Raw genomic sequence first — 19,646 nt, 5'->3', positions numbered from 1 at the left:
TTCCTACACTCTCTAGAGATTTTCATCTCTCATCCCACCACTGATCTTCTCTGAAGGTCATTTGAAACATTTGATATCAAGTATATGATTCAATAGTACTTTATCATTGCTAGAAGCATCATCATACAAGTATGAAACTTGATACTTGCTTACTCTGAGAAGTTGCATAATCACAACATAACAGTTCTTCTCAGCACTACTGAAAAACACTTCATCATTGCTAGAAAGTACTAAAAAATGGTCTTCATGTTGTTGGAAAAGTACTGCTGAAAAGTACAACACTATTGAAGTCCTTGAAAGTACTACAACAATGGTGCAAATTGAAGAAATGGCTAGTAGCTCAATTCAATAGCACTTTATCATTACTAGAAGCATCATCATGCATGTATGAAACTTTATACTTGCTTACTCTGAGAAGTAGCAAAATCACCACATGACAGTTCTTCAGCACTACTGAAAAACACTTCATCACTACTAAAAAGTACTAAAAAATGGGTCTTCATGTTGCAGGAAAGGTATTGCTAAAAAGTACAACACTACTGAAAAGTACAACACTATTGAAGTGCTTTAAAGTACTACAGCAATGGTGCAGATTGAAGAAATGGCTAGCAGCTCAATTCAATAGTACTTTATCATTACTACAAGCATCATCATATAGGTATGAAACTTTATGCTTGATTACTCTGAGAAGTAGCATAGCCACCACACCACAGTTCTTCAGTACTCCTGAAAGCACTTCATCACTGTTAGAAAGTACTAAAAAGTGGTCTTCATGTTGTAAGAAAAGTACTACTGAAAAGTACAACACTACTGAAAGATACAACACTATTGAAGTCTTTGAAAGTACTACAACAATGATGCAAATTGAAGAAATGGCTAGCAACTCAATATCCTTGAATATAGAAGCTGAAATTGAAGCTAATATCAATAGTAGGAAATCACTAAGAGAATATTGAGCTCTTCAAAAGTAAAAGCAATGAGCAATAATGATGAACATGGTGACTTAAAGTAATACTATGGTGATAGATGAATGGAAGAAACAGAAGATATGCCAATATATGGTACAACACTTTGTTAGATTAACAATGAGGATGGATGCAAGTACTAGAATGGAAATCTTTCAGCAACTTCTTTGACATCCTTGTTTCAAGAGCATACAGTCTAGCTGTAAGATTCCTCCCCAGCCTCTCAAGATGTCCAGCATCTTCCCCTGTAATCAATCCCCTCTTCAGAAATATAAAAGATCTTGTCTCTGCCTATTTTGACATAGAGAGAGAAAATATTCTAGAGAGAGAATATTCAGATTTTGAATATTTTTAGATAGAAAATTTCTCATATTATTAAAATGAATTCCCCTGAAACAGAAATTCAAAAAGAACTTTCCAATGTGCAATTGGAATTTATTGGAAATGGGTATAAAGGACCTTAGCCTAAGGGTTTAGATTTTCAGAAATTTTTGGATTATGGTCCAATTAAGGTTCCTATGGGCCAATAGCATCAATCCATGTGTAGGGAGGAGATAAATCCAATTTGTAAAAGAAGATACCCAAAAATGAGTAAATGCTCACATAAGATGAAGAGTTGACTATGTACAAGGTTTATTAGTAAGAAACTATGAGCAATATTAAAAATATGAGATATTTTGGGTATCCAAAAATGAGTAAATGCTCACATAAGATGAAGAGTTGAAAATGTACAAGGTTTATTAGTAAAAAACTATGAGCAATATTAAAAATATGAGATATTTTGGGTATCCAAAAATGAGTAAATGCTCACATAAGATGAAGAGTTGAAAATGTACAAGGTTTATTAGTAAAAAACTATGAGCAATATTAAAAATATGAGATATTTTGGGTATAATGATTCCATTTTGACATATATGTAAGGAAGGGGAGTCCATTAAAGGAGGTGCATATTTCACATGCTTGAATGAGTTTTAAACTCATAAAAATTGAGATATTTCATCTCTCCTCTCTCCTAATTCAAGTCTAGTTGCAAAAAGTTAGCTCAACTGACCTAAAAATGGTCAAAAATTGACCAAACTGAGTTGGAAAATTCTAGAATCAGTTTGTTTGGTTAGGAGCTCACTTTTTCCTATAAATAGAGGCCTTCCCCTTTGTTGAAACTCAACAATGTTTAATGCATTGTTACTCTACTCCACCTAAGCCAAGAACTGTGAATTCATTAATAATTCACTAGTTTTTGACACTTTCCTCTTTCTTCAATCCCCATTGGTGGCTCCATCAACATACTAAACCAATTGATTGGTTGGGGGCCTCTACCGTGAACAAAGAATCAAGCAATTTGTAAGGTAAATGGTAAATTTTGATCTTTTCTATAATTTCTCAATGTTTCTCTCTTCTCAACCCCTCTCAAGCTTAAGAAGCTTAATTGGAATGGTTTTTGAATGCTATTGAAGTTAATTGATGAATAGTAGTGAAGAGTTACATAATTTGATGAATGCTATTGAAGTTAATTGATTAATGATAGTAAAGAATTACATAAATTTCCATTTATGCTTAATTCTAATGGTTTTTATGTAATTTCTCTCTCTCACTCAAGAAATGGTCATACTCATGACCCATTCTCAATCCAAATGAAGCTTTTTATAAAGCTTTTTCTTAATCCAAGATTAATTTATGGTTGAGACCAAATTAATGGTTTTTTTCTATGCTTTTAGTTTATGTATTTCATGATTATTTTTTATTCAATCCATTATGGGTTAATGATCCAATTAGGGATCATTCTAATCATTCTCTTAAAGATAAGCTATCATCCTAGATTAATTGAAAGAATTTCATTGTAATCATAGAGAAATTAATTTTTTATATTATGCATAAAGGATAAGTTTTTATATCAAAAGTGTTACTTTTATCAAATTTTATTTTCATGCATAGAAGTATGCATAAAGAATAAATTTTTATATCAAAAGTGTTACTTTTATCAGTTTTTATTTTCATGCATAGAAGTATGCATAAAGACTAAATTTTTATATCAAAAGTGTTACTTTTATCAATTTTTATTTTCATGCATAGAAGTATGCATAAAGAATAAATTTTTATATCAAAAGAGTTACTTTTATCATTTTTATTTTCATGCATAGAAGTATGCATAAAGGATAAATTTTTATATCAAAAGTGTTACTTTTATCATATTTGAATTTCATGCATAAAGGTATGCATAAAAGTTGATTATTTTATTATAAAAGTGTGACTTTTATCATAATTGAATTTCATGCATAAAGGTATGCATAAAAGTTGATTATTTTATTATAAAAGTGTGTCTTTTATTATACTGAATTTCATGCATAGAGGTATACATAAAAGTTGATTATTTTATTATAAAAGAGTGACTTTTATCATAATTAAATTTCATGCATAGAGGTATGCATAAAAGTTGATTATTTTATTGTAAAAGTGTTACTTTTATCATATTGGATTTCATGCATAGAGGTATGCATAAAAGATATTCTTTTTATACTAAAAGTGTGATTTTCATCATAAATGGATTTTATGCATAACTTAGATGCATAAGAGAAATTCTTTTATTCTAAAAGTGTAATTCCTACCAAATTGAATTTATGCATAAGAAGATGCATAAAAGTTTGATTTTTAATTCAAATTGTCATTCTCATCTAAATTGAATTTATGCATAGGAAGATGCATAAAAGAATAAAATTTCAATTCAAAAGCATTATTCTCATCCAAATTGAATTTATGCATAGGAAGATGCATAAAAGATGGATTTTTAATTCAAAAATGTCAATTCTCATCCAAATTGAATTTATGCATAGGAAGATGCATAAAAGATTGAATTTTAATTCAAAAGTGTCATTTTCATTTAAAATGAAAATGAAATATAAGAATTCTCTTGTATTCTATAAAAAGATATGAAATGTGATAAGACGTGATAAGAGGTGTATGAGATGTGATAATATGTGATAAGATGCGTATGGGAACATTAGGAACTCAATGGAGTCTTTTTGGGCCCTTTAATTTGCCATTGCTTAATGGCGGTGATTAAGAAATAGACAAATAGGGAGATTACATATGGACTGAAACCAATGGTTTGTAAGAGCCTAGAAGGTAGTGGTCAAACTTAGAATAATAGGCTAAATAGGCTCTTTTTTAATTTTTAAAATCAACTAAAACTCAAAAAAATTTTAAGTATATGAATGTTTCCCCTATTTTTTATAAAAAAGGATAGCTGCAGCCATCATTAAGTAAGGTCTCTAAAGTGATAGAGGCCCAAAAACGAGTTCCCATGCATTCAATGCACATTCCCCTTCACTTTCCACTATCCCTCTCTCCCACGTTCCCTCCAAAACGCTCTCTCTTCCCCCTTTCTCATAGCAAGGCGTTTTTCACTCTCTAGACTACTTCTTTTAGCTATCTACCTCTTGATCTACCTCTCTCTTCACTCAGAAACCTAGATCTATAGCTATGGAAGCTTGATCTGCAACCTCCTCTCAGAAGCTATGGAAGTTTGATCCTCACTTACATTTCCTTCCTTCATCCTTCTTCCTTGTCCAACCTCCTTTTACAGAGTGTAACAGCAGAGCTTAGCTATGGAAGCTTGATTTGCAACCTCCTCTCAGAAGCTATGGAAGTTTGATCCTCACTTACATTTCCTTACTTCATCCTTCTTCCTTGTCCAACCTCCTTTTACAGAGTGTAACAGCAGAGCTTAGCTATGGAAGCTTGATCTGCAACCTCCTCTCAGAAGCTATGGAAGTTTGATCCTCACTTACATTTCCTTACTTCATCCTTCTACCTTGTCCAACCTCCTTTTACAGAGTGTAACAGCAGAGCCAAGCTATGGAAGCTTGAGTTGCAAATGCTTTGGCTCTCATAATCTTACTCATTGTCTCCTCTCACCCCCTCTAATATCCTCTTTCAAAGTGCAGTAATAGCACAGCCAAGCCCTTGGAACTTGCTCTACAACTCCTTCTCTTTTGTACATCTCCCTAGTCTAAGTTTTTTTCTCACCATTCTATTTTCCTTTGCCATCAAGGTTTATAATCTCCCTAATATATACACCTGATGTCTTCTTCTAGAGCTCGAAGGTCTCCGATCAGTATTCAATCTCTCTCTTGTAGCAGTGGTCAAGATGAGGATGGGCACTGGAACATCAAACAGTACGAGAAGTGGAATTGGATTACGATGCAGCCTAGTACAAGAGGAACCCACAAGGTGTCAAAGCGATACGTTGATATACAAAGTCACCATTGGAAAGGGCGGATATTGGAGCTCAAACAAGATCGTGATGGAAAAAAGCTAGCCAAGGTCCAACATGTTTACAAGGCAACAGAGCTGAAACTAGCAGACCATGACCAACGTCAACGATTTCTTGCAAATTGTAAGTCATTTCACCACTTTATATTCTTGTTCTTAAATCAATTGTGTGCTAATAATGGTATACTGAGCACTGCTTTGATTGTTCTTGGGTTCCTCTGCGTAGATATTTTTCCCTCTGAGTGGGAGCCTATGGAGGCAATTTCAGGAACCTTTGAAGTATACCATGTGGAGCTTGGTAGTTTAATCTTTGGAGGGTGTCCAGTTGCACAACTTCTTGCACGAAACATCTTCTTCTATGAGGATACATATGTGGTTCCCACGACAGCAAATGGTACTAGAAAATTAGTTCCAGAACCTACGCCAACTCTCACATCTATTGAATGGCCAATTCCAGACAATGCTTCAATGGCCATGGCTTGTTTGCAGATCGAAAGTAAGGTGCAAAATGCTATGAAGTGCACATATGGATCTCACAAAGCAACCATAACCTGCTTCATACCTCTACACCTCTTTGTGTACCTGTTCTGTACAAGTGACACACATCGTACCCCAACTTTATGGATTGCAAAGGGGGAGAGAGCTCTGACTTGTTTCTTATCACCTGCATGGGATAAAAAAGTTGTTCAACACAATGGAGACACCATCAGATGTGGAGTAATAGTTGAGAAGGTTGTGATGCGCTACCATATTGCCAAGCAATAGTTGTCCATTGCGTTTCCTTACAGGCGATGGAAGCTTACAAATGGAGAATGGGAGGCGTTAGACTCCGACACAACCTCTACAGAACAGGGTGTGCTACATATATCCATGCAAGGTGGGGATGTAGAAGATGTTGCTGTGAATGATGACTGGTCCCTTGCCAACTTACGTGACTACTTAGTTCTTCGATTCTCACTGAGTGGGGATTTTGCTTTGATAATCAATGGTGGAGTAGTGCGCAAAAGGCAAGAACGATCTTTTCTTTGTAGAGAAATTACTTTCCCTGGCTGTGTAGCTATCAAATAACCACTGGATATGTAATCTTGGATTGAAGTAAATACAATTTTAATTTTTTTGCCTCACTGTCTTATTAAGGTTTTTCAATTGTCTTGTGCAAGTTTTATTTTTTTGTGAGTGTAAGGTTGGTCACACAAGCATCTGTGGCTTGAGCCACTAGTAAATTAGAAATGACCTTGCGATGGAAGGATACGTTCTTTCTTTCGCATACCATTTTTTTAAAATTTTTTGGTACTTAAAAATTTTAAAAGTTTTTAAAAATTTTATAACAAGGTCGCCCATTTATAAACGATACTTTACTCATTTTCATCAATTGACAATTATCGTTCTCTCCTAACACTTGCTCTCAATTTCGCACACCTTTCTGTATCACACACTCTCTATTTCTTGCAATCACTCATAGTCATGGCACCTCTACTTGACGCACTTATTGCACAGCTAGGAAAGCTTGAGTTACTTCATAGGGTTGATGAGATCGTCCCTATGTTTGAGGGAGCAATTGATGTGCGTGCAACAATGCATCTACACGCGGATGCTTTTACAGATGTCATTCAGTATATGGATGAACACATTAGCACGTACTCCATCATGTTTGAGGGTGATGAGGGCCTATGGGTTCCAGTTGACCTCAGGGAAGACAAGAATTTTAGATTTCGCCTATCAAGGTTTTTAAAATCCCTCACAGAAAAGGACTACAAGAATGAGGAGGAAGACTTACTCTTGGATCTACAAATGGGCAACATCGGCACTTCTTTCCTGAGCTGGGACATGGTTTTGGTCCTTTTGTTACAAGAGGGTGTGGCGAAAGAAAGTGGCAAGGAAAAAGAAAAGGGCAAAGCAAAGCTAATGGAGGAGGTCCAAGAGGCCCATGCTGAGGAAGAGAATGTTACAGAACAATGGGAGGCCTCAATGGCATTGGTGGCTCTACAAGAGAATGTCCCCGAGGAGGTTTCGGACCTAGTTCTAGAGGGCGATGAAGTACTTGAGGAGGTCCTAGACCTTGTTATCATGTCTTTGCATCCAATCATTATTGATGGGAAAGAATTTTTGTTTTTAGATGACATTGCCAAGACACTCGGGTTTCGCGAGGATGAGGCACTGTCTATTATTGCCGTGAATGCTGGGGGTCAAGACAAAGGGAAAGTGAAAATCTCTTTTGAATATGACAACCTCACAAAAGCGCTTGCATATGATATTGGTAGCAGTTCCTTGGAAGATGTAGTGGCCAAAGCGCTCGTTGAAATAAAGCAAGATGTGCAATTCTATGAGAGCGTAGCTGCCTTTGAACCACACATGCCCTTGGTTGCTGGCGATGCTCAAGAACAAGGAAGCATAAACTTGACAAATGAGCAACTAGTTGCAAGTGACGATGCAACTGAGGTATGTCCTAATTTCTTAGTTGTAAAGCAAATTATTTTTAGTTGTATCATTTCACGCTTCCTAACTTCTATATTGACATGTTGACAGACTGCTTTTGAAGTGGACAAGTTTGCTATGCACGTAGGAGGAATGTGGCCAAAGTCAGAGGGTCGAGATGCATCTCTTTGGCACTACATACCTGCCCTCAGAGCCGACATAGTGCGGGTTTTTCATTTAGACTATTTAGAGATCGCCTATGCCGAGCTCCTAAAATGTAAAGCACTTAGTGCAGTCTTGTCGGAGAACCCCTTAGCCTCAAACATAAATAAATGTATTTTGGTAGCTAGGGAAGTTGCCTTGTATTGCTTTACGGGCAAGCATCCCGGCTCAGTTTTAAGCCATTGTGCCCTTTCTCAGGCTCAAGGAATCAATGAGCCGAGTGATATATTCCAAAGCTTAGGCCAGAAACCAGCCTCTAGAACTCTCTCTCCTCCTGAGCTCTTCCAAGAGCTTATTAAAAAGATGTAATGCAAACTTCTCTTCCAAGTTTAATAAAAAAATTTTGTTGTGCATTGTAAGTTGTGATTTTTCCTGGCGTACTTGTGATATACCATTTCAAGCCTCGCAATTTCAAGATTTTGTTCATGTGTTCATAGAAAATATTGTTTAGGATCCATTTTAAATGTGATCGTGATTAAAAAAAATAATCGAGATTCGGTTAGAGCGGTACGAAAAAATGTTGTATTTATAGATGTATACACACTCACATATATGTATATATATACATATATATGTGTGTGTGTGTGTGTGTGTGTGTGTGTACCTATATATATATAAGATATTATATGTGTGTGTGTGTGTGTGTGTACCTATATAAGACATAAGATATTATAAGATTTTGGGGCTATTATAAGATATATATATATATATATATATAATATCTTATATAAATATATAAGATTTTGGGGCTGTTAGGGCACCTAAAGGGCCTTATGAGCCTCACAAGACCAAAAATATCCAAAAAAAAAATGCTATGTGCGCTACGGTGCAGAAATCGACATTTTGACCTGGTCAAACTGGCGATCAACGCGCCGTAGCGCACATGGCATTTTTTTTTTTTTGATTTTTTTGATTTTTTTGGTCTTGAGGCTCATAAGGCCCTCAATAAGGGTCTCTAGGTGACTTTATAGGCTCTACCTTTTTTGTATATATAAATATTTATATGTGTGTGTGTGTGTGTGTGTGTGTGTGTATATATATATATATGTGTATATGTATATATATTTGTATATGTATATATATATGTGTGTATATATATATGTGTGTGTATGTGTGTGTGTGTGTGTGTGTGTGTTTGTGTGTTTTTTCCTGTGTGTATAGTGCTTTTATATTTTTTTAATGAAATGTTCATTGGCACTGAGCATACAAAAAAAATTGGACTCAACAAATAATGTAACACAACTCAAAAGGCTTTCATTAATGTGTGAAAATGCTACAAAGGAATTTGGGAACAATACAAAATTTTGTAGGGAGAATTACAAAGTGGGTTAGCCTATTGAGGTAGAAGGCTACGCTCTAAACGTAGGCGTAGGGCTAGGGACATATCTACAGGCTTCAAAGTGACTCTCTTGGCATGTACCATAGCCAGCACTGAGTCTTCAAAAACAGAAACTACAATATCTTCAGCAGCTTCTTGAAGAGCTTCAAGAGCTGTGCTCTGTATGCGGTCAACCCTGTCAGTAAATTTTTCCATTGTTTCTCTCACCAATCGAGAGAATGGTGCCTTGGGGAGATGAGAAGATATGTGCTTTTCTGATATTTCCTAATCTCTCGTAGCGCGACTGTCCCTGGCCTCCATTTTCTCTTCTTCTTTGTAACCGGTGGAGGCGGTGGTGGTCTTTGATTCTCCCACGGTGGTCGTTCAGACCTGAACTTCTTTTTCTTTTGTACACGCTCTTCCTCTTCTTGTTGGTCTCAAAACTTGCCCTCCATTCTTTTGCTACACTTCTTGATTGGACGTCTGGATGTTGTGGCTGCTTATGGCTGTGCTTGGCTTGCCCTCCTTGTGTCCTCTTTGGGCTGCTGTCTCTTTTGCATTTCTGTCTCCCAAGCCGCCCTCACAAGAGCAAACTCTTTGTCAATGGTATCTTTCGTGATGCCATAGGACAAGAGCTCGACCTCCCTGTTCTGTAAGATAACCTCTAGCTGTTCTAGGGTGTCGGCCTCAATAACAATCTTCGGTGGTTGCCCTTGACCTTCCTCGGCTTCTTTTCGACGCCGCTCTTCTTCCGCTTCTCTACTAGGCTCTGCTTCTTCAGCTTCCTTCCTACGTTGCGCTTCTTCGGCCTCCTTCCTGCGCTCTTCTTCTCTCATCTCCTTTGTCTCTTGCTCTGTTACTATAGGTAGATTTGTCCTTTTTGCTGTAGCAAGTAGTGGGCCGAGTTGATCGAAAAACCGCAAGTCTTACTCCTGTTCTTCTGGCATGGCCTAGGTATGTACGAGTGCGAGAGATAGTGGGAGGGCAAGAGAGAGTAGAGCACAAAGAAGAAATTGAAATGTGGTGAAAAATGACTTAAATATGTCTATAAATATAATTTTTTAAAACTTTTAGAAAATTTAAAAACACAAAAAGATTATAATCAGAGAGTTTAAGCCCATGAGGAACCACACCGACGCTTGCTTGCTACCCCCACTGCCGTAGTCTCTCCCTAGCATTTGATCTGTTGTATCCTTCAGTTCTTCTTGCATTAACAGTTTTCATTATTTGACGCCTAAGAGACAAATTACCGCGAGTTTTTGCCTTTTTTTGCCAACCAGAATGCGATAGAACCAGTTGAACATTTCATGGAGCACATTACTCTTGCTTTGCCACCACCACCATGGCGAGTGCCCTTAGAATACACGGCCTTTGCTTGGTAATGTGATTTCTCCATGCCTTGATTGCTCCAAAGTGCTAAAGAGCCATATCTATCGAGAAAGTATGGCCCATGTGCATACAATATATGCTGCATAGAAAATTACAAAAAGTCAACAAACAATATGAAGAACATACTACAAGGACACAAGAAATATAACATTACCATGTAGTGAGTAATGTGTGTTTCTCCCCATGCCTCGACCATTTCTTCTGTAAATCTACAAGTGGCTTGTTTAAGTGCCTCAATACCATGGTCATGCAGGTGAGGTCGCTCTAGAAGATCGACCATTTTATTACACACCTCCCATACACGTGCACGTTTTAGGCCAAGCCTGGCATCATTTCCTCGATATGTTGTAACATCACATATCTTCTTCCAAATTTCAAAGTCAGTGTGGCTATGAGAACCCAAGTGGTTTGATAGCAAGTGTCTTGCCTTTGATCCACCCATGCAAATTTTATTAGGGTTGTCTTGTGTAGGGTTTGATTTTCTGTCCTTTGTCAAGACCACTGCTCCAGCATGTAATCCCATAGAGGAAAGTACACCCTCTAGTGCACGTATTGACTCTTCTCGTCAATCTTTGGGCTCCATGTTCCAGACATAGTTTATGTGGAGCATCAATAGCTTATCCAAAATCTTGAGTCTTGCATGTAATGTGCACACATGCACTTGACATAGTGGAATGTCCAAGATTGGGTTCCAAGCATTGTCCTCCTGGTCACGACTAGGTGGCTTGCTCTGGTCACAACTTAATATGCCATTATGCCATACCTTTGATCCTTTCCTCTGTTCAGCATCAAAAACGATTGCTTTTTTTGCACCCACCTGTTTTTGACTTTTGCCTTTTCTAGGTTGTTTCCCTTTTACTCTTGAGTCTACTGCTGTCTTGGAATGACAACAGTAAACACATGAGAATATAGTATTCGCACCTGTTTTACAACCCAACATACACTTTAAGATTTTTAGATCGCCACCCAAGTGCCATTCAACGTTAAAGCAGCCTATTCCGGGAACATCAAGCTTTTGACCATTGATCTGACAAGAGACGACATGTTGAATGCCAGACCGTTCAAAATACCACCTCAAGGTATCATGGTTCTCTTTTGGGAGGACCCATGCTGCTTGCCACCAGATGTTCTTCTCTGATTGAATGCCGTAGTAGTCTTGCTTATGCCCTTGACCCCTATTGTTGCTGTCTTCAGTTGCATCCAACTCTTGGGTCTCTAAAGGCTTTCCTCTAAGTGCTCGGCTCATCAAGGTTAAACTAACACGCTCCAGTCTTTGACCTTTAACCACTTGACATTCATCCAGCTTCAAGACAAACACGGCATTTCCACCTGTCTCTTCAAGTGTGAGGCCATAGTACTGAATCATTGCTTTTTGTAGCACTTCCATGTCAATGTAGACATTGTTATATGCATTGTATTCAAAGGGTTTGATTGTTGGCATTGGCATAATATCCTCCACCCACTTGTACTACCCACCATTAAACATTGATGCAATATCACCATTAGCACACTTCTTTGCCATCTGTAAGCTATAAAGTGTTGGAAGCAAGGATTGCATAACTCCCTTTGCTCGCAACCCTAAAGTGATTGACCTGTACATTGCTCTGTAATCTTTCTGGCTAATACCTGCTGAGTCACATATATCAAGCATCTCTTTGGGTGTGACAATTTCTTTGATTTCCTTCAAGAAATGTTGACGAAGGGTCTCCCGCAGCTTATCATTACCAGAACCTGTTATCATTTCCATGATATCCTTCTCCTGAAGGACATGCTGAAGAAGGGAGACATTAACATTGTCCTCAGCGTTGTTACATCCTAGTATAGCTGTTGCACATGCCCTACAATCGCAAGAGTCACCCATGAGAGATGCTTTATTCATTAATTGCTTCTCAAAGTTGCTATAATTCCTACAAAAATTTTTACCTAGTTGTTTGTTTACGTCTCTTGCATGCGCCTACTGTCTTAGAAAGTAACCCAACAGCTTTACGTTTTCTTTGCCTTGCGTGATATCCAATGGGAAGGTGAGTGAAATGGTGAACACGACGCCGAAGATTACGAGTGGAGTGTTGAAGACAAACATAATTATCGGTAAATTGATTTATTGTGTGCACACGATCCGCTAAATTATTCTTCTACACCTCAAGCTCCTCTGAGAGCTCTTTAATCCTCTGCATCAAACTATTGATCTGCTTAGTCGATGCCGCTTGAAGCTGGTCGAAGGCAAATTGTGTTTGCCTCTTTTCAGCTGCCTCATCTAGCCACAACATGTGTAATCTCCTACAATAGCCAAGAAGCCCATTGAAACCATCACCAACAAACTTAAAAAAACTTGTAATGCTTTTGAATGGTGGAGGGGCACCAGATATTGGATCTGGTGGATAAAGATTTCCATCAATCCAAAGATCAATGGCCTTTGCTCCTTGCATTCGAAGCTAATCGTATGAAATATTGGGTGCAACATGCCTACTGCGTAGGGTTGCGTATTCTGTCTCCAAATCAACCTGAAGGCAGATCTTAGAAGGCTTATTGGTGATGTCTTGTAGTGCCATCTACAAGAAAGTAGGCTTGTAAGCTTGGGTTGAATAGGAGTGGAAGGAGCAGGATATGGTATCAAAAAATAATGGGAAGAATGGAGATGAGGGTTGCTTCTCTAGAGCTGCATTGTGGATAGAGAAAGAAGCCAGAAAGGGAGCCAAAGAAACATAGAGAGGGTTGGCAATGGTGAGACAAAAATGCAAAGGAGACAATGCATCATGGGAAGCTTCTTTAGTGCAAGCTATGGCTGCTAAGCAATATAGAGAGAGAATACATCATGAAAAGGTTCTTCTGTGCAAGTCATGGCTACTACTGTGGGTTTGGAGAGAGAACCAAGTATTGTAGAGAGAATGCTCCTGGTAAGCTTCTTCCTTGCAAGCCATGGCTACTACTATGGGTTTGGAGAGAGAAGGCTCATTTAGGAGTACAGACCTGCTAGCTATGGAGAGAGGACCAAGTATTGTAGAGAGAATGCTCATGGTAAGCTTCTTCCTTGCAAACCATGGCTACTACTGTGGGTTTGGAGAGAGAAGGCTCATTTAGGAGTACAGATCTGCTAGCTATGGCTTTTGGAGTAGAGAAAGACGCTTTTTTTCATGGAGAAGGAGTGCTTTTAGAGAGAGGATTTAGAGAGAGAAAGAGATCTGGTGCACACACAAAAAAGGGGGGAAGAAAGTGACGAATTTTTGGAATGTTTGGAGTTCGAAAAGGTAGAGAAGGCTACGATAACTGACTGACAGCCCATTACAAAGCTTTAAAGTCACCTAGGTGGCCAGATCTAAGAATATCTCCTTTTTTTCTTTTTTTTTATATTTGTGAAAAATCAAATATATGCTTTTAGGACTAGGCCTCTAGGCTTGGTCAAAGATGGATTAGCATTTTAAGCATTTCACTAAACGTCCAAATTAAAGGACCCAAGAAGACTCCATTGAGTTCCTAATGGTGATAAGATGTGATAAGAGGTGTATGAGATGTGATAAGATGTGATAAGATGTGTATGAGATGTGATAGGATATGATAAGATGTATATGGAATGTGTAGGGTGAGAATGGATGTAATATGGATGTATGGATGTAGATACGGATATGTATGTATGAATGTGAATGTGGATGTGGATGTGGATGTGGATGTGTATGTATGAATGTGAATGTGGATGTGGATGTGGATGTATGGATATGAATGTGGATGTGGATGTGGATGTATGGATGTAGATACGGATGTGGATGTATGTATGTGGAAGTGGATGTATGAATGAGGATGTGAAAATGGATGTATGCATGGATGTGTATGTAGAATAATGAATGTGAATGTGTATGGGAAATAATGTGTCGTCGATATGAGTGAATGGATGATGATGAATACATATGAATGGGATGTGGAATAAGTAATGTGGAATAAGGAGGATAAAATGGAAAGATCAGAGTTCGATATAGAAACTGTATTTTGTGAACTGTTTGTAAATGAATGTTTTATGTCAAGAATGATGGGGAAGCATTTTGACCGTCTTGTGGATTAAGGTCAAGGAGACCTAACTGATAAAGTTGCAACTGCTAACGGAGTGTCAATGGAGGACGTCTCGCGTAGCAAGGTCAACCGAGGTCTTGACCAACCTCGGTTCGATTTAAATGGTGAGCTTCCGGTACGGTGGATTAGGGACCAAGGAAGCGGCCTATGAGTGAAGCGCTAGGTCACCTGCGAAGGATCCTAGAGGGTGCTGACCATACGGTGCTCGGGCTCTGGGTCGCCGAAGATACCCACACGTGCGTCGTGGAAGATATTGGAACAAGGAGTAAGAGTTGTTTTGTGAAACCGGGCATGGATCTGGTTGATTGACCTTGCTGGTCCTCAACGGATGAGTCCATGGTTCTTTTATATAGATCTGTGGATTGATCTTGCTGATCTTCCACGGAGATTCCATTCTATTATATGAATATATTGCCGGTTAGTATGAGCTAGGAACTATGGAAAAGGCCCCTGAGTGAACAGGTGGTGAGCGTTCTGGTTGCCAATGATGCCATAAGTATACCGATGAATGAATGACTGGAAATAAGGATTCAACCAGAGACTTTGAGGATTGTCATCAGTGACATAATGGTTTCAGTAAGGATTGTTTTAAAGTTAGCTGATGCTAAGAAAAAGGCAATTTCATATTAGGTGTGTAAGTGGTGCGACTAGTTTTTTCTTAGCTGATGCTAAGAAAAAGGCAATTTCATATTGGGTGTGTAAGTGGTGTGACTAGTTTTATGTTTGCATGAACTTCCAGCTAGGGGGCCTTGGTACTCAGGACAAAACCTAACCAAATTCTTAATTGGATCCCATCACTACAGTGGTTGGGTAGTTGGCTAACCCATGGGACTGGATGGGGTTAGGCTGGACTGATGGATCCGTAAATCGAGACTCAATTTCTGTTATTACGATAGATAAAGTAAATCCCGAATAGTAATTGTTCTATGGATAGGAATCAACAGCTGTGCCTCTTGATGGGGAAAAAAGCGTTGATCCCAATGATCCAAGTGCAAGTTTCTTCCTTGATCCGACCGAGTATCTTTATAGGTGCAGTCGGATCAGCGTGATCAGTAATGATCTTGACTACGTTAGAGTAAAAAGTTATCCTGGTGGAATCGCCCGTGCTTTCCGGGTAAGGGAAGTTTTTCCGGGTTCGGTTTTGGAAAAACCGACGGATTAGTCTCTTGTCCGGATATCCGTGGACGAGGCCCCGAGTGTGGGTCCCTGCCCCGCGCATGAAGTGCTACTTCCGCTGCTAGTACCCCGAATCCGTCGCATGGTGGGGACAGGGATCTCACACTAGCCAAAAATCAAAGAAATTGGAATCGACTATTCTAAGAAACGTCTACAATACTTTAAATCATGTTAAGGTACCAAGATCTCCAGATGAGATTTTCATGAAGAAATCAGCTCTCTTAATGTTGGTGAATGGTGAAAGCAAGGAGCAAATTACTGACATGAGCATTCTACAAGCTGCCAAGCTTATGGAGATCCACAAAAGAAATTTATATTCAACCAAGCATCAGTTAATAGTGGGGCAAACGAAGCTAATGGATCATTGCGTGTATCCACATGTCACGGACATGATGGGCAAAAAACCCACATCACTCAAGATGTCAAAAAAAGAGCATTTCAATTCTGGATGGATGAGACAAGGGTGTCCCCAACAAAAAAAATGTTTGTAGTAAAAGACTAGCTAGATGCTCATATGTGAAACATCCAATCCATCTTCTTGAGACGAGCCTCAGGTGAGCTATGGGTATTTTAAAAGCTTATTTAAATTAGTCTAGATATTGGTTGATATATCTAACACATTATAACTTAATTCTAGGTTGAAATTTATTTAAGGTTTAAGAGAAAGTACCCAAATATTCAAATCTCACAACGTTGTTTTGAGTCTTTGAAATCCTTCTTTGTCTAGAAACTAAGGGATCTCTAGAAACTAAGGGATCGCTACACCGGTTGTTGTATTGTGCATGTAGAGATGATTTTTCTGAATGAGTCAGTAAACCACATACGGACTCAGAAATTTGGAATCCATGGGATTTTTTGCACTTGCAACTGCATTGAATGTCTTCAATCTGATTGAAATTCCAACAATGGATGCCTTGCATCAAAAAATACAAGTAAGATCATCATAATTCTTTGGGACTCTATACTCTGCCCAATGCCTCCAGAAAGTAGCTTCCATAGGTAAAAATGCATAATGGGAACATGTGATGTATGTGATGTAAGGAAAATGCATATCTGTTCAAGAGAAGTTGATGAGCAGAGTATGCGGGTATCTGTTAAGATCTTTGAAAATATAGTGGGGTATTTCTAGATTGAAAAATGAAGGCAGGAAGAGCACTCTGAGAGACATTGTCTAGAAGAAAATGATACCTAGAGATCTTCTACAGGTGTACCAAGACCACTTAAGAAAGTTCATCATTCATAATTTCATATTCAAGTGGCAAGCCGAGCAGTTCAAGGACTGCATCTCTCACTTTCCAGATGATGTATTTGTCTTTGTAGTAGAAATCACAAAGAACTAATCCTTCAAGGAGCAGAAAAAAATTCAATCGATACATTGATTCACTAAGCAGATCACTATTTTTGTGTAGATTACATATTTTTGCATCACATCAGGTGCAATAAAGAAGACCATGCATTTCTTTATCTTAGATGATAAATAGCATGACACCTTATTTGTGCAGCATTGTTTCCTCTTACATGCTCACTGCTGGTTGAAAGATCAAGGGCTGATATTTAAGAAACATTGGGTGTGGTTAGATGGTGCAGCTTTGTTGTTTAAAGCAAAGCGACCATTTTACTTTGTTGCTAGATATTGGCATCTCACGGCGGGTATGGAGATGACTTGGAATTTCTTTTGTTCAAAACATGGGAAGGGAGAATATGATGGGGCTGGGGCAGTTATGAAAAGGGATCCAACTCATGAGCAGTTGAAGACAAACAGTGTGCCCTTGACTTGTGCAACTGAAGCTATTGCTTTTCTAAGGATGCATCTTAGCAGTGGAGCAACTGCTAAATTTATGACAAGCAGAAGAGGGAAGTGAGTAGGGTCTTTTGGGAAGTTAAGCAAGGTGATGTCTAGAGAACCCTTCAATGGGATTACAAGACATTGAAGGGCTCAATCTAGCAATGCATTATGTGAATGGATATTCTGAGAGTAACACCACTTGTGCATTACACACAAAAAGGCTATCATGCTTTTGTTTTCCTTATAGGCGTGGGCAATGGAGAAGATGCAAGAACAGGTCACATGTGGAGATGTGGCAATACCACACTTTGGAGCAGTTATACTGATAATGATTCTTAGTAAGATGGCTTTTCAAATGATGAGGAGGAGTTCCATAGCACCACTTATGCACACCTTAAGCGATGCTCTTTCAGTGGGAGACAATTTTTTTATCCCTCCTAAAGAGATTAACAAAGAGGTTGTTGACTTCTACATTCTCAAGTGTGTAGCAACCAAGGAGTTGAGAACTAAGGACCAAAATGATGCATGGGGTAACAAGATTCAGAAAAATACTTATATGGTCAAGGGCCTTTGGTACAAAATCCTAAGAGCAGACTTGTATGAACTGTGGGATAACAAGCCAATAGTTTTCATATATTTCCATTTGATTAGGGCTATAAAGTTCCCAATGGTAGATGGTCCATGAAAAGTGTTTCAACTTTCCTCTGAAATCCATGAGGCAATATATAATAGCATGTCCTTTGAATTATAATTCAAATATGTCATGTACTTTTCAATTTTCTAAACCTACATAATCATGCATCTGAGTATAAAAACATGTAGTTTATGATGATTCTTCTTAAGAATACCACTTTTCAGTGGTAGTACACCACTTTTCAATGGTTGAAAAGTGTACTACCATTGAAAAGTGGTGTAATACCACTGACAAGTGCTGATACACCTCAAAAGTGATATACCATTGAAAAGTGTACTACCACTGAAAAGTGGTATAATACCCCTGACACTTTTCAGGGTAGAGAAGTGGTATACTAACTCTAAAACAAGTGCTAGTAAGAATATGTTTCTATGTCAAAAACTAGTATATAATGATGCATAGAGAGATTACATGTGGTGTATGATGAAGCATAGACTAAAACTTAGATGTTACAACAATCACATATAGATTTAAATGGTAGTTTACCACTTTTTAGTGGTAGAAAATTGGTATACTACCTCTTAAAAAAGTGCTAGTAAGAAGATGCTTCTATGTCAAAAACTATATAGTGTATGATGATGCATAGAGAGATTACATGTGGTGTATGATGAAGCAAAGACTGAAACTTAGAGGTTACCCCAATCACATATAGATTTCAGTGGTACGCCAAAATATTACATATTGAATACACAGTGTAAAAAATATCTTCTTTAATATCAAATAAGTATACATTATCACTCATCTTTTGCTTCCATCTCCAACTTCTGTGTAGAAATCAAAAACTAATCTTGAAAGATTATCCTCGAGATTGTTGATAGGAAATTTTGTAGTATAATTGAGGGAATCATGATCTACTACCCATCCACATAGCCATGGCAAGAGTGTTTTTGTAAGATAATGTGGTTCTTGTTCCTTATCATGTGGATCAAAGGTAGGTGGACATATACAATTTTCCCACTGACTCCGTAGATTTTTGTAAACGGCAATCATCTACCAACAATGTCCTTGATGAGTCATATTCATGAAATTGTTGCCAAACTATGGACAAGTTCTTTAAAACAATAGGCTTATCGGACATACCCTTTGGAGCTTGTGCAATTTCTCCAAAACGTCTCCACCTCTCACATTGCTTGTCACAATAAATGGCCCTGAAGTAATAGTGCCCCATGTTCCACACTTCTAGCCAACATGATTGGAAGATAAGATTAATGTTGTGATATACACAACTACTCCAAATCATAATATCTACCAGTTGCCTGACATCCCTTTAACCCACTTCACGAGCAATCCATTTAGGTCTAGGACAATCAGCTTCTTGATCTTGACATAATTGGGTATAGCAGTTATCCATTC

The 19,646-nt window shown here is 38.1% G+C and overlaps 1 pseudogene; it reads left to right on the top strand.

The window, feature by feature from the left end:
* Window positions 1-854: 854 nt before the first annotated feature.
* LOC147638450 (uncharacterized) lies at window positions 855-17,675 on the top strand (annotated as a pseudogene).
* Window positions 17,676-19,646: the final 1,971 nt, after the last annotated feature.

This window comes from Cibotium barometz, chromosome 5 (genome assembly GCF_041138505.1).
Source record: "Cibotium barometz isolate CiBa-2024 chromosome 5, ASM4113850v1, whole genome shotgun sequence".
Lineage (NCBI taxonomy): Eukaryota > Viridiplantae > Streptophyta > Polypodiopsida > Cyatheales > Cibotiaceae > Cibotium > Cibotium barometz.
This window is presented reverse-complemented; position numbering and strand designations above follow the sequence as displayed.